Source organism: Podarcis tiliguerta (genome assembly GCF_965153285.1).
Source record: "Podarcis tiliguerta genome assembly, chromosome: 5".
In the NCBI taxonomy this organism is placed as follows: Eukaryota; Metazoa; Chordata; class Lepidosauria; order Squamata; family Lacertidae; genus Podarcis; species Podarcis tiliguerta.
Genome location: NC_139538.1, coordinates 77,159,105 through 77,173,261, shown reverse-complemented (window position 1 = coordinate 77,173,261; position 14,157 = coordinate 77,159,105). Strand labels below are relative to the sequence as shown.

At 40.8% G+C, this 14,157-nt stretch overlaps 1 long non-coding RNA gene across 1 annotated transcript; it reads right to left on the bottom strand.

Annotated features, from left to right (window-relative positions):
* Positions 1-232: 232 nt before the first annotated feature.
* On the bottom strand, positions 233-4,836 carry LOC310677621. The gene is made up of 2 exons (XR_014511340.1): positions 4,512-4,836; positions 233-531 (listed from the first exon to the last, which is right to left on the bottom strand). It is a non-coding gene; the product is annotated as an uncharacterized lncRNA (long non-coding RNA).
* Between the last annotated feature and the right edge of the window lie 9,321 nt (positions 4,837-14,157).

Below are 14,157 nucleotides of genomic sequence, written 5' to 3'. Positions count from 1 at the left end.
GTGTGTGTTTGTGTGTGTGTGTGTGTGTGTGTATAGATTTCCTTCGTAAAAGATTGCCTATGAAAGTCATGTTTACATTTTGCCCAGCAAAATTGAATAGGAAAGTGCTTAGCATTCATCACTAAAAGCAGTAAAGCTTAGGGCACAGGTCAAACATGGAGAAGATGGATTCTGAGCCTGGTCTGTTGCTTTGGATCACCACAACTAATAAAGAAGTTAAACACTGCAGAGCTCAAATATAACTTTCTTTACATCTTTCTTTATCTGCCCGAAACACTGGGGGCAATCTAGAGTGATATGCTGATGCCTGAGGTCTGCTTGACACCTACAGAGAACTCAATCTGTACAGCCTTCCTAGGAGTACACCATTTTGGTCTGCATGCGGCGGATCATGTGACAGAATGCACCTCAGCTTGTTGTTGTTGTAAAAACTTCATACTCAAATAAAAACTTCAAACGCTCACATCTCATCTTGGAATCTTGCTTGTAAAGATATGCCTAACAGACTTTTTGGTCCTAAGGGAAATGATCCTGAGGAAAACAACAAGGCATTTTTATTAAAGAGGATTCTTGATTGCTGATTAGTTGTTGATACATCATGATGTCAACTATTCTGAAAGATCCAGGATTTCGTGCCAGCAAATTTGGTTGAAGCAGCGGGACTACTGTGATTTACCATAAAAATCTTTAGAAATCTTGTAGAAAACTGCTGCCTGGAATAACTTCCAGAGGGGCAACCATGACTGTTCGTTGCCTCAAAAGCAACAAGGGGTTTTGTGGCACCTTGAAGACTAACAAATTTATTTATAGCATAAGCTTTTGTAGACAAGAATCATAGAAGTAGAGAGTTGGAAATGACCCCAAGGATCATCTATACCAACTCCCTGCAATGGAAACATCTTTCATCCACAACCCTGGCAAGAATTCACTTCTTCTGATGTGTAATGTGTTATCCTCCACTGGAAGTATATATACACAGATTTGGGGAGGGGTATTGTAAGCAATGAGATCTGAGGGAAATGAAATGCCAGAAGTATAGATGGTAACCATTCAAATAAAACTTTGCTATATGAAAAAAGTACAGTGACCCACAAGTGGGACTACTGTGTTTCAACATTTGATAGCTTAAGAGTTCCACATGATACCAGTGATAATACTATGCTGAGCCTAAATGAATGTCCACAAATATTCACTAAAATGTTCAGTCTCACAATTCAGATTTTGAATGTCAGGTGTCAAATTTGAGACTGAAACTCACTAAAAAAAAAAAAGTATGAAAGCTTTCCTCAAAATGTGAGTGATTTAGGTTGGTGACATCTCTTGCCTGATTTAGCAACCGTCACATATGAAAACTTATAAGCTGTCTAATACTAAATGCCACTGCATGCCAACTCTAGAATTCTGACAAGTCTGAAACACTGTTGCATGTTGCTGATAAAATATTATGCACTGCTAAATAAAGACAATTTCATATCAAGTATAACATACCATCCATCAAATAACAAATGTAAAATGTTAGCTATTAGAACCAGCCATCATAGAATTGACTTGTCCATCTAGCCAATATTCAGGTATCCATACAATCTCTGCCATAGAACCTACGCTTGTGCCATCACTCACTAGCACATCTGAGCTTTAGCATCTTGGGCCCTCCTTGACTTCAAGCCTTGGTAATCATCTCTAGCATCAGCATACCTTGCTGAGCAGCAGTGCCCCTTAAAATAATGGGCCAAGCTGCGAGAGCAATACTCCCTATTGCTTGTTTTATGGCTTTCCCACTGAACTATACATATTGTTCTGCTTTGTGCCATTGTAATTTCCTCTTTTACGGTCTTATTAAAGCAATTCTGTATAAACAGCAGGGCGACTGGGACTCTGCAGCTAGGTAATTTCTTCACTGCAGGGATGTGGTTGCATGTCAGCCCCTCCACATCCAGAAACTTTTTAACCTATCATTCATAACATCAAGCCCTCAGTTGCGCTCCCCACTTGCCATTGTCAGAAGGCTCCCTGCCTCACTGATTTCTTAGCTGCATAACTTTGACAGCCACACACACTTTTCTTCTTGGCTTGGTCCCTTCATTATACTGTTAAGTGGGTCTTTCTTTTTGTAGCACCCCATGCTTTAACTCAGCAGTGGATTAATGCATGGGAGACGTCCTTTACTGAAAAATCAGCACGTGCTGTATTCAAATTTCCCAGGTTAAAAAAAGAGGAGAGAGTCAGTTCTTTACCTGCAGCACTTTCTCCTACATTTCTGCTCTGCTGTAGAAGACATCCAGCATTTGTTTCTATGTAGCCAGGCAGAGTTGGAGAAGAGTGAGGCTTTGTGTGGAGGAGATGCAGTGTCGGTAAAATAAATGTTAAAATAAATTTAATGTTGCCTTCCTTCTCTCCATAAGACTGACAGACTTGACAGCAACATATGCCAATTTGCAACTGCCTTTCTCTGTTAAGTTGTCACCACATGGGGAACTTTTAGCTCCACAATTTGAATGCTCCAGAAGCAGGGTTGCAATTTAAAATAAAAATAGTAGAGATGACCCAAAATTGTGGGTGGAGAAAATGGGGGCAGGGAGAGAAATTTCAGATAAATTTCAGCCTATTTCTGCTTTCACCAAAGAGTTTTGAAGAGATCTAAAGTCTCTCCTAGATTACCTCATGTGCAAAGCCATTCTCCCTTTTCCCACATGTTTTCACAGGGAATGGCTATGTGTGAAAAGTTGTTCTGCTCTTAGTCACTCTTCATGAAAGTAAAAAATAAGCATTGAGAACTGTAAAAATATGTTGGAATGGAAGAAAGAGACTGGGAGTGGATGATCCTTGTCCCCTACCCAGAAATTCAAGTCCTCCTCATAGACACCAGAAAAAGTATAAACCCCTAACATATGGGAGTTTAATAATGAAAGAAGGAAGTAAATGGAAACTGAAACTATATGTTGAAGTAAAAGAATATGTAAATGATTGGTTGCATTATTTTCAGATTAATGAAATGTTTAAAAAAGATGTATTAGAAAGAGGTTTTACCGACAAGGAATCAAAATATCAATTGGAAGTATTGAATAATGACATAAAAATTTTGTCTAAAATGTATAAATTATTATTGGAATGGTATACAAAGGACGAGGAGGTTAAATCGGTTATGATCCATTGGGCCAAAGATTTTGGATATAATATACAATTTAAAGGCTGGGTTAAATTGTGGAATGAAAGAATGAAATTTACTGTGTGTACTGTAATAAAGGAAAATGTGATGAAAATGATATATAGATGGTATGTAACACCAGTAAAATTAGCAAAAATGTATAAAGTAAGTAATAAATGTTGGAAGTGTAAAGAAAAAGAAGGAACATTTGACCATATGTGGTGGGAGTGTAAAAAAGTGAAATGCTTTTGGGAAAGGATATATAATGAGTTAAAAAAGATGTTGAAATATACATTTGTTAAGAAACCAGAAACATTTCTATTAGGAATAATAGGAAATGAAATTAATAAGAAAGAATGGAAGTTATTTTTATATGCAGTAATGGCAGCAAGAATACTAATGGCCCAAAAATAGAAACAAGAAGAATTACCTACGATTGAAGAATGGAGAATGAAATTAATGGAATACGCAGAACTTGATAAATTAACAGGAAGGATCCGGAACCGACGAGACCAGAGATTCACTGAAGATTGGATTAAATTTACAGATTATATGAAAACTATATGTGATGACCAGATAACGTTTGTAAGCTTTCAGGAAGCTCTGTGAGAATGTATGGTAGAAATATTGTTTAAAAAATAAGGTAAATTAAGATATTATTGTAGTGCAATATTAAATTAAGAAATGTGCAAGAAGTGATTAAGACGGAGAATTATCAGACATGTTGATGGAAGTAAAAAAAAAGATGTTGGTGATAAATTGGATGTTTTGTTTTGTATAGTTTTATATTGGAAAACTAATAAAAATATATATCAAAAAGAAAAAGGAAAAGTATAAACCCTCCAAAATTGAGGTTTAATAATTTTATTATTATTTTATTATTATTATTTTATTTGTACCCCACCCATCTCTCTGGGTTGCCCCAGTTTAAACCCAGAGAGCACACAACCCTACTTGGGAAACACTTCCAGATTCTCAAGAACCCAATGATGGAGATTTCCTCTTTCTGCTCGACTTGCTACAGATTATATGAACCATTGCTAAAAGGGAAGATGGTGCTTGTTCTTCTACAGATGCTCTGCCACAAGAGTAAAACACACAGAGAACCAGCAAAGAGCAGCAGGGTTTTTTCCCTAGAGTGCATTATGGAGGAGCTACAGAAATAAATGTGTCTACTGAGATTTCCCCCCCAACAACATATACTATATAACATTGCTTTTTTTTTTTTTACCAATTCTCTTGATCTAGTCTCTTGCTTCATGGAGACTGGCTGGTGGTGGAACTAGGTCACGGAAGGAGCTCAAGCTGCATTGAGATCACATACAAACATATGTTTGGAAATTTCTTAGGTGAACTTTCATATTACCTCAATGCAGGGATTTGAAGACACTTGCAGATTTCATTCCAGAATGTATTTAAAAGTTTCTCAAGCACACAGGGATTTCCTTAAGTCTCTTAAGATATTCTACCTTCTTCTTTAATTACATTCACAAGGAAGCATTCCACTACTGCTCAGAGAGCATATCGCTCCCACTTCCCCAAGAGCCGAAGAGGAAGATGCTCATATATTCAGACAGCTATCTTTCTTCTGCAGAAGCAGCAGCAGTAGCACAATGGATCTCTTCTTTCTCATTTTCTTCACTGTTTCATTTTCCCTTGGCTATGAGATTTTGTGCCAGCCGGTCAGAAAGTCAAACAGGAAGCGTCATGAACTGTTGCCAAGCTCCCTGATGATGTCATAATGCTTTGTTCCAGGGTGCCAGGGGACCGGCAATTGATACAGTTGTGCTAAGAAAGTGTTCAAGATTGGCTTACCCTTAGCAACTGGGCAGCCAGTTTTCAGAAGAACAGGGTATTACGATTGATGGTGTCAAAGACCTTAGTCAGGTCAATGAACGCCATATACAGGGGTTGGCTTTGCTCTCTGCATTTTTCTTGAAGCTGTCCACTGACACCCTAGAAGTTTTAAACCATTTTGGGATGCAGGAAGGATCGCCTCAGATATTGTAAACCCTCACCGTGATCACTTCCCACCCAGAAACCTATGTCCCCACTGTGGAAGGACGTGTGGATCCAGAATTGGCCTCCACAGTCACTTACAGACTCACGTTTAAAACCATGTTTATGGAAGACAATCTTACTCCACTATGAGTGATCACCAAAGTAGAAGATGATCCTTAGCATGCTCCTTGTCAAGTTATGGAAGCAGAAACCCAGAATGAGAGGTAAAAAAGGTAAAATAAAAATGCAAATGCAGCTTCTAGATTTCAGCTAGTTTATAATAATCAGGAAGATCATGCAATTGCAGATTACAAAAAAACAAAACAAAAACCAGAACAAATATTTTAAATGGCAATATTCCTTGATAGCCTTGTCATTTCTATGCTTTGTCGTCCCCCCTTTTCTTTGTATCCTAGACTCTTCTTTTCTCCGTTCTAATGTCCCCTGGCCTTTTATATTCATAATATAATTTGCTCCCCCTCAAAAATTCTTTGTAAATATTGATTTCATGTATTCTCCAGATGTTCTTCCAATACTTCCCATATGCCAGATCATTCATCATCCTATGAAAGTTGAATACAACTGGGATTGTGAAATGGGGGAGGGGGATTTTCAGTCCAGCTCAAGTGTTAGCCAATGAAGACCCACGATCTATAAGTTCTGATCAAATTCTGTTAATTCAAGCCAAACGGGGTTGACATGGCGGGGATCGGGACCAAGTCCTGAAGTTCATAGTATCTTTCATATATTTTCAATCAGTACATGAACATGTTGGCTTTTATAATAATGAAGACAACAAATCCTGTGCATCTCAGATATCTGAAACTTTTCATTATCTGCATTTATCTATCCTCTCTTACCAAAAAAGAGAGGACCCAATAGATGCCCCTATTAATGTAACCATTTGATGATGCAAATTCATATTGCTGACCACTCTGTCTATCCATAATTGATGAATCAGTAAAGTATTATGCTGGTTTTTATTGGACTTCCAAGGATTTTATAGTGTAATGAATTGTATTGGGGTTTTCAAGGTATACGTTGCCTCGGGTGTCTTTGGGATAGAAACAGACCATAAATCCTATACATAATAAATAAATCTGCAGAAAACTCACCCGGTAAGATTTGACAGCTTATTCACATTGGATGAGCTCCAAGCAAGTCAAACTCAGAGAAGAATGAAGTTACTTCAATACATTGATTTCAAAGGGTCTACACCGTGACTAACATTGATTACCACCAATGGCATCTTGAATGAATGCATAGTGAGATGTGATTTCAGAATACCAGTTTATGTTGCACCATAATGCAGTGATGGGTAGGCCTGGCACAAGTCCTAATGTAACCTGCAGGATTGCTTTCCCCCAACCATGCCCATCTGTCCCACACCTGGTGTCATACGTGACATCAGGTGCAGGGAAAGTGGAGATGCAGTTGCCTTAAAGTATGCTCCTGACTGCATTGTCAAGGGAAGCTTGCTGTCACCACCAATCAGCTGATGTGCTTGATGCCTCTTGGATTGGCTACAGAAATATGTTCCCCATGGGCCATTTCATTGCACAGCCAATACCTGCAGAATTCAGACTTGAAGTCCCTGCCTATAATTTAATAGGCAGCAACTTCAAGGCTCAACTGATCAGCAGTGCTTCAGTGCATCACATACAGCTCTTTGCAAGCCCCGCTCTGAAATCCTAATGACCAAGTGGATAGCTCAGTTGGTGGCAGGTTCGATGCCCATATGGGACAGCTGCATATTCCTGCATTGCAGGGGCTTGGACTGGATGATCCTCAAGGTCCCTTCTGACTCTACAATCTATGATACTTTGATTGTGTGATGCCCTTATGATATCAAGTGATTTACAGGTGGGCGACCCTGTCATCCTGTCAAATTGGCCTATGAGTGACAGGGGAGATAAAAATCTGGCTTGCCAACCAGATCCAGTTTCCTACCCCTGCCCCAACGCATTTCAAACAAGCGCTATAGAAACAATGTGATAACATAGCAAAACAATAACCCAGTAACAATTTCACAATAATGTAGCAAAGCAATAGCAAACATAACATACGAAAAAAGAAACAGATTTCCGTACTATCAATATAGCCAGATTACAGAAAAAACGGGAAGCATCCAATAGCAAAAATAACAAGACGGCTTCACAGTTTCACCTCGGTGCTAGAAGCCCCCCTGTGGGGGCTCACAGTCCCTCTCCTGCAGCCACTTGCGAGGCAGCTCCCAAGGGCAAGGGGAACTCAATAGCTTAAAGGTCAGGATGCTGCCAGGAGCTCCCTTCCTCAGAGCATGACACTGAGGGGTAAAGATGGCCCGAAATAGCAGCAGTGGTCGGAGGAGGGGGAAGGGAAGGGAGGGAAAGCTAATGAGGGCAGAGGAAGAGGAAAAGGAAGGGGGACAAAGAAGGAAGGGAGCAAGCAGCTGTCTCAGGTCACATTCTGTTTCCCAGGCATAGAGCCATAGTATCAGCCAAAACTGATAGAAGGAATAATCATTCCTCACTCTTACTTTAGAATTGGGAATAGTGATTAGAGTCAGACATAGATAGATTGTTGTAGATCCCTGTCTCTCTCTGTGTATATAAATTATAAAATTGTGACCCTGATGTAATCTACATAGCTTGCTTAGCGTTTTCTTTCGGGGTTTGTGGTTGATGAAGCAAGAAAGGAAAGCTAGAACTATCCGAAGCTAGACCGTTTTGAAATTACAGTTACATATGCTTACACAGACACGAAGAATGCAGTTCAGAAAATGCTCCCGTCTGTAGAACAGTATTTATCTTTTCTATGTGCAGCAGACGTCTTGGTCAGATTTTTATTCTGTCTTCATCACTCAACATCAGCGTGCTGCGTTAAGTGAGCCTGTCTTCATTTTTGAGTACTTTCTGCCTCCCTGGGTCGAGGAGCTTTTAGTATGCTGACTGAGCTTCCATCAGAAATCTGAGCAGGTTAATATGTGACACCGATATCTCTGCCACTCTGGGGTGTTTAGAAAATGGGTCTAGGTTCAGTAGGCTGTAAAGCAAAAAGAAATTGTCAGAAAAACAAAGAAAGCAGAAATCTTCTGCTGCAGGGGGCAGCTTCACATTCTTGGAGCTGAGTTAAATTCCAGGGAATTTAAAGTCTTCCATGGATAAGTCTGCATTCCAGCCTCCACATGAAAGCTGCCTTAGGGATCATGCACATTTCCATTTGTGCAGCATTTTTAGGAAAAGGTCTGGGATTTCCAGATCCAGATCCAAGTGGGGGATTTTTTTTTTTTGTCCCTGAGGTTTTCCCAAGGGAAATTTTTTTTTAACCAACATATCAGACAAGGGACAAAAAACAACAACAAAACACTTAGACACAGATCTGGGGCAGATCTGCACTCATGGTTTTTAACGTTAAGGAAGTGTTAAAGAATGGTTTTGATAACCATATGGCCACATGATGTCCTACTTGGAACGTTCATAATGTGTTATTAAAATGTAACACCAGAGAGTGATGGAGAGCAACCAGCAGTAGGGAGACAGTGTTTGGATGGAGGTAACAAACACTTTATTTTACAGGTACGCCCTGTGATGTATCTAATATCATTCTAATGACGTTGAGCAGGCCAGTGTAGATCCAGCCCTGAAAATCTTGGACCACTGCCTGGAGAATGTGGCCCCAAGGAAAGTGTGGATGAGAGCCCTCAGTTTAAAAACATGTTCTTGCGGCACTCTTTACCATGTGGTGAGCTGCTTCTGGGTTGCAGCTTGGACAGCCTTCTGCACTAGAAATGGCTTCTGTCATGGTCAGCCTGCAGAGTGGGGCCATTGCATACAAACAGTTATAGGATAACCACTGTTATATACGTCAATTTAAAGCTAAGTGGAGTTAGCCCTTCTTTCAGGCAAAGGCTTGCTGGAGAAGGGAAACTCCTGGGGTGCAGGGTGAGAATAGGATGAAAGGTCTAGTCATATGTTTCATGCAGTTTCCCTCCTTCTTTGCAGGACTGGCAGTATCCTAATCTGGGGTTCTTGCTTGGGTTCTTTGATGGCTGGTGGACACATAAAAGCCTGATTTCCACCACCCCTCCCCCTTGGCATTTGGAATTACTACTCACAGGGTGAGGGATTCTGACAGTCTTTAGACCTTCATCAATACCCCCCACCTCCCTGAACATTAAACAGGGGCCTGAACAATTTCCGTGCGATGATGTCATTCCACATGCCAAACTAGTAGTGATCACTTACCATGAAGAGATCCCTGTCACTTGCAGCCCGTCGCAGGAATGCAAGGTGGCAACCAGCACAAAACCCTCACCGTGCCATTGTTGGAGTGGCATACGAAGGATGAACAAGTTAAATCTGTGATGATAGATTGGGCAAGAGATGTTGGACATAACATAATGTTTGAAGACTGGGAAAGGTTGTGGAGGAAAGGGGTCAAGTTCACTGTATGTACGGTGTTAAAGAAAAATGTTATGAAAATGATGTATAGATGGTACTTAACCCCTGTAAAACTAGCAAAGATTTACCACAAGAGTGATAATCTATGTTAGAAATGTTTCTTAAAAGAAGGTACCTTTTACCATATGTGGTGGACATGTCCCAAGGTGAAAGACTTCTGGGAAAAGATTTATAATGAATTGAAAAAAATGTTGAAATATACATTTATTAAGAAACCAGAAGCCTTTCTACTTGGAATAACAGGTCTGGAATTGCCCAAGAAAGATGTCAGATTGTTTATGTATGCCACAATTGCAGCTAGAATTTTGTTGGCCAAAAATTGGAAATTACAAGAAGTACCAACAGTGGAAGAATGGCAGATGAAGACGATGGACTTTTGGGAGCTAGCTGACCTGACTGGAAGAGTCTGCGACCAGAAGGAGCAGGCGTCCCAAGAGGAATGGAATAAATTTAAAGACTATTTAGCTAAATATGCTAAGATAACTTAAATAGAATTACTTGTGATTATCAGATTGGCCTAGGATTTAAATAAGTGATGTTGTAGAATATTATGGTTAAAAAAATGAAAAGAAAGAAATATATTAATTGACTAAGTAAATTTTATGTGAAAATAGTTTTGGAAAACTGCTACAATGAATTGTTTGTTATAAATTTGGAAAATTAATAAAAATTCTTTTTGAAGAAAACACACACAAAACCCTCACCGTGCCATTCTAGACATTCCTTACAAGGCCCCCACCCCAGGACGCACTAGGCCTGTCTCTCAGCTGGTCTATGGAATCCAGACTTCCATTTGTTGTCCTCGAAATTACTTGCTGCTGCCACTTAGTGGTTTACAGAGAGCAGCGGAACTCTCCTTCTATTTACTTGTCGCCATAATTCTAAAGCGCCACATGCAGTGACATCTCTAATCTAGACTCCCCCAGAACACATACATAAATCTGAACATCAGCACATCGATTGATTTATGGAAAACAACACTCAGAACAAATAGTCATTTAAAAAATAATAAATAGTTTTGCTTTCCCAACCTAGCATGCCTGACTCCCTTCTTACACAGCGAACAGAATGCTCAGCCTTTTCCCTATGCCCTCATTCTCTCTGTGTGTGCCACTTGCTTCCCCCTCTCTGCCAGTTGCTTTTCTCAACTGATCCACCACTCATTCTGACTCCACCCATCACCCCATCACACCTGTCAATCATTTTTATACTCATTCTTCTCTTACACTCGCTTTCTCTGTTGCCACACTCATGTCCGAAACTGAGTTTTCACATCCTCCGTGATGAGATGCACAGGCTGTGTCAACAGGTGTGAATTTATATCTCACAAGGATTTCTTTTAGATGAAACAGAGTACTGCAGACATAGGAGGCACAAGTCATTTCTAGTTCCTATTCCCATCTCCCCAGAAAAAAGCACATTATTGCATGTTGAAGTCCCCAAGCCACCCCAATAACTCACATATCACACATAATTTTTGTTTAAGGTTTTTGGCATAATTTTGGCCACAACTTTATTTAAATACATAACTGTGAGTGGTTGCTTAGGGATTGGTTAAGACTAGCTGTCCCCCCGCCTGGGGACAGAACTGACTTCTGGATTCCAGCGGAAGCCAGTCAGGGAAAACAATATTGGAGAGAAATGAAGCTGGGCACCAGACTCTCACCTCTCCCCGCATTCTCCCAGAGGCTTGTGCGGCCCAAGCCCGATGCCAGGGACTTGGATTAAAGCATGGCAAGCCCCTGGATTCCTTTAACAGAATTCCCTTGCAGCACCAGCATTGGAGGGGTAGGCACTTACCCCTCCACCAAACAATTTTTTAACCAATGTCTAACCACAAACCTTACAAGTTGTGACGATTTGCTATGCTGTAGGCAAAAAACCAAATGGCTCCAGCCAATCAGCCAAATGAACAAAATGCCTACCAGGCCCCTGCCCCCAAAGCAGGTGACCCCATGACAGGCATAGCAAGGTCAAGCGCAAAATCCCCAGTTCAGGGAGGGTGGGCGGGTGATCTGGTGCACGCAGCAAAAGAGAAAGCCCAAAGTAGTGCCCAATATTTAAAACCTTTGAGCCCAACCCACAAATTGGCAACATCGAAATCTCCCCAGAAACACAAGTACCCAATCACAGCTTGTGGCCATCCAAACAGATCCGCCCAGCAACAGTGGGGTGGCCTGCTAGACCCCACCGCAACATGTGCTCTCTATTAAGGAGAACACACATTATTATTATTATTATTATTATTATTATTATTATTATTATTATTATATTTCTCAGGTGCTGTATAGACAACAGCTGTTCCCAATCGACTCAACAACACTTGCATTTCATACCAGGTTCCAGGTGCCAGGGTGAGAATGCTGTAGTAATTGAAGTAAACACCAATTCATAGTGTCTCTCTTTGATACATGCATTTTTAGCTTACAGAACTTTGGCCTCTTTGAATTATTATCATGTCTCTCTGTACTTTCATTGCCTAGTTTTTCTCCTCTCCCATTTGGACAATCATAAACATTTCCATCCCCATCCCTTAAGGATGAATTATCCCAAACCAGACACTCCTCAGCTTCTGGAGGCTTTCCCCAACAATCAGTTTAGAAGCTGCGATGTTGATCCTTTTTTGTTGTATTGGTGGCTTTAATTATTTTGTTTGCTACCCTGTCCAAAGATATTTTACTGTGCATTTTAGTGTAGTATTTTGGCAGAGGCTTGTGATGCCCGATATACTGTATTAACAGGTGGGGCTTATGCATGCTGAGATAAAACAGTATGTTCTTAAATGAAGGATTCTGCAGCACATTAATATGTTAAATTCTACTAAAAAGCATGGCATGGGTGGCATTCCATACTAAGGAAATTGATAGTTCTAGAAAGCGGCTTACCCTCCTCCCTTTCAGTACTTTAGTACACACAAATGTATAGGCAGATTACAACTCACCATCATTATTAACAATGGGAGGGTGGTGCATAACTTGCAATAACATTGGAATAACTTGCAGGCAAGTACGGTAAAGGTAAAGGACCCCTGGACGGTTAAGTCCAGTCAAAGGCATCTATGGGGTTGTGGCGCTCACCTCGCTTCAGGTGAAGGGAGCCAGCGTTTGTCCGCAGACAGCTTTCCAGGTCATGTGGCCAGCAGGACTAAACCGCTTCTGGCACAACAGGACACTGTGACGGAAACCAGAGCACATGGAAATGCTGTTTACCTTCCTGCCTCAGTGGTACCTTTTTATCTACTTGTACTGGCGTGCTTTCAAAAAACCAGGTTGGCAGGAGCTGGGACAAGGCAATGGGAGCTCACCCCGTTGTGAGGGTTCGAACCACCAACCTTCCGATCAGCAAGCCCAAGAGGCTCAGTGGTTTAGACCACAGCACCACCCACTAGTATTGGGGAAATGAGACCAGTAGTGCAGCTAGATGTGGATTTTGGAGTTAAAGACATCTCAGCCCAGAGGGAACACAAATGATCATCCAGACTGTTGCCACTTTCACCAGTCACCACAGATAGGCCCTGCTTCAGGACCTGGTCCAACACAGATATGCTGGGCCACCCACAAGGAATGATGCTGTTATCTCAAAAATTATTTTTCTTGTAACAGCAATTTTTGGCTGAGGGCTGCTGGTTAGGGCTCTATATGGCGCAGATGCCCATTTTATTATTTTGACTTAAAATATATATTATCCCTGTTATGTACTGAAGTTCTCACCCTGGGGCAGCAGGGGGATACTGTAGATAGTTTTCACTCAGGTCCACGTCAGTTACTTTAGGCGGGAAACCCTGGGTTGTTGTTGCTACAATGTTGACAGCCGGCTCCTATAAAAGCAGGCCGGCTGAGCTGTTTGCTGTTCAGTTCTGTCCAGCTTACAAAATAAAGAGCTGCTTTGGAGAAATCGCTGTGTCGTCTGCCATGTCTACCCACTATTCAACAATCCCTTTTTACAACAAAACCATGCTTATTCCCAACTAAATATGTTTAGCATTAGGCAGCAGAGGCAAACTTCAATTTCTTCCAAAGAGATTATTTATTGCCTTCCACATATGCCCCATGGTGACAATAAAAACAGCTTAAAACAGTTACAGAAATAACAGATGATTTTAAAAAACAATACAAAATGGACACCTCTCGCAGAGACCCAGCTGCCAAAGGATTGACAGAACCAAAATGTCTTCAATTGTTTCCAAGAGGTGCCGATAGTGTGCATAGTTTAAATGAGTTAAAATGTGAAACAGTCTTGGTTCTTTTTGAGTATTTATTTTCTTTCTTTTAAAGAATGGGTGCGGCAAAGTGTTTTGTTTGTTCTTTCATTGCTCTAGCACATCAGGAAAATGGAAGCAGCTGTAAATGACCATGTAAAGTCCCCCCCCCCCCCCGTCCGCCAAGACCATAAACTCCAGAGTCTAAAATAACTGCATGGACCACTGAATAAGCTGTAGATCAGGCATGCACTGATTCCCCATTGTAAACAATGTACTTCATTTTCCAGCAGTACCCACAGAAGAACAAATTGTGGCCCAGATGTTTAGGATCCCATCCAAATAACTTTATTGTGCTAGCCATTGGCCAT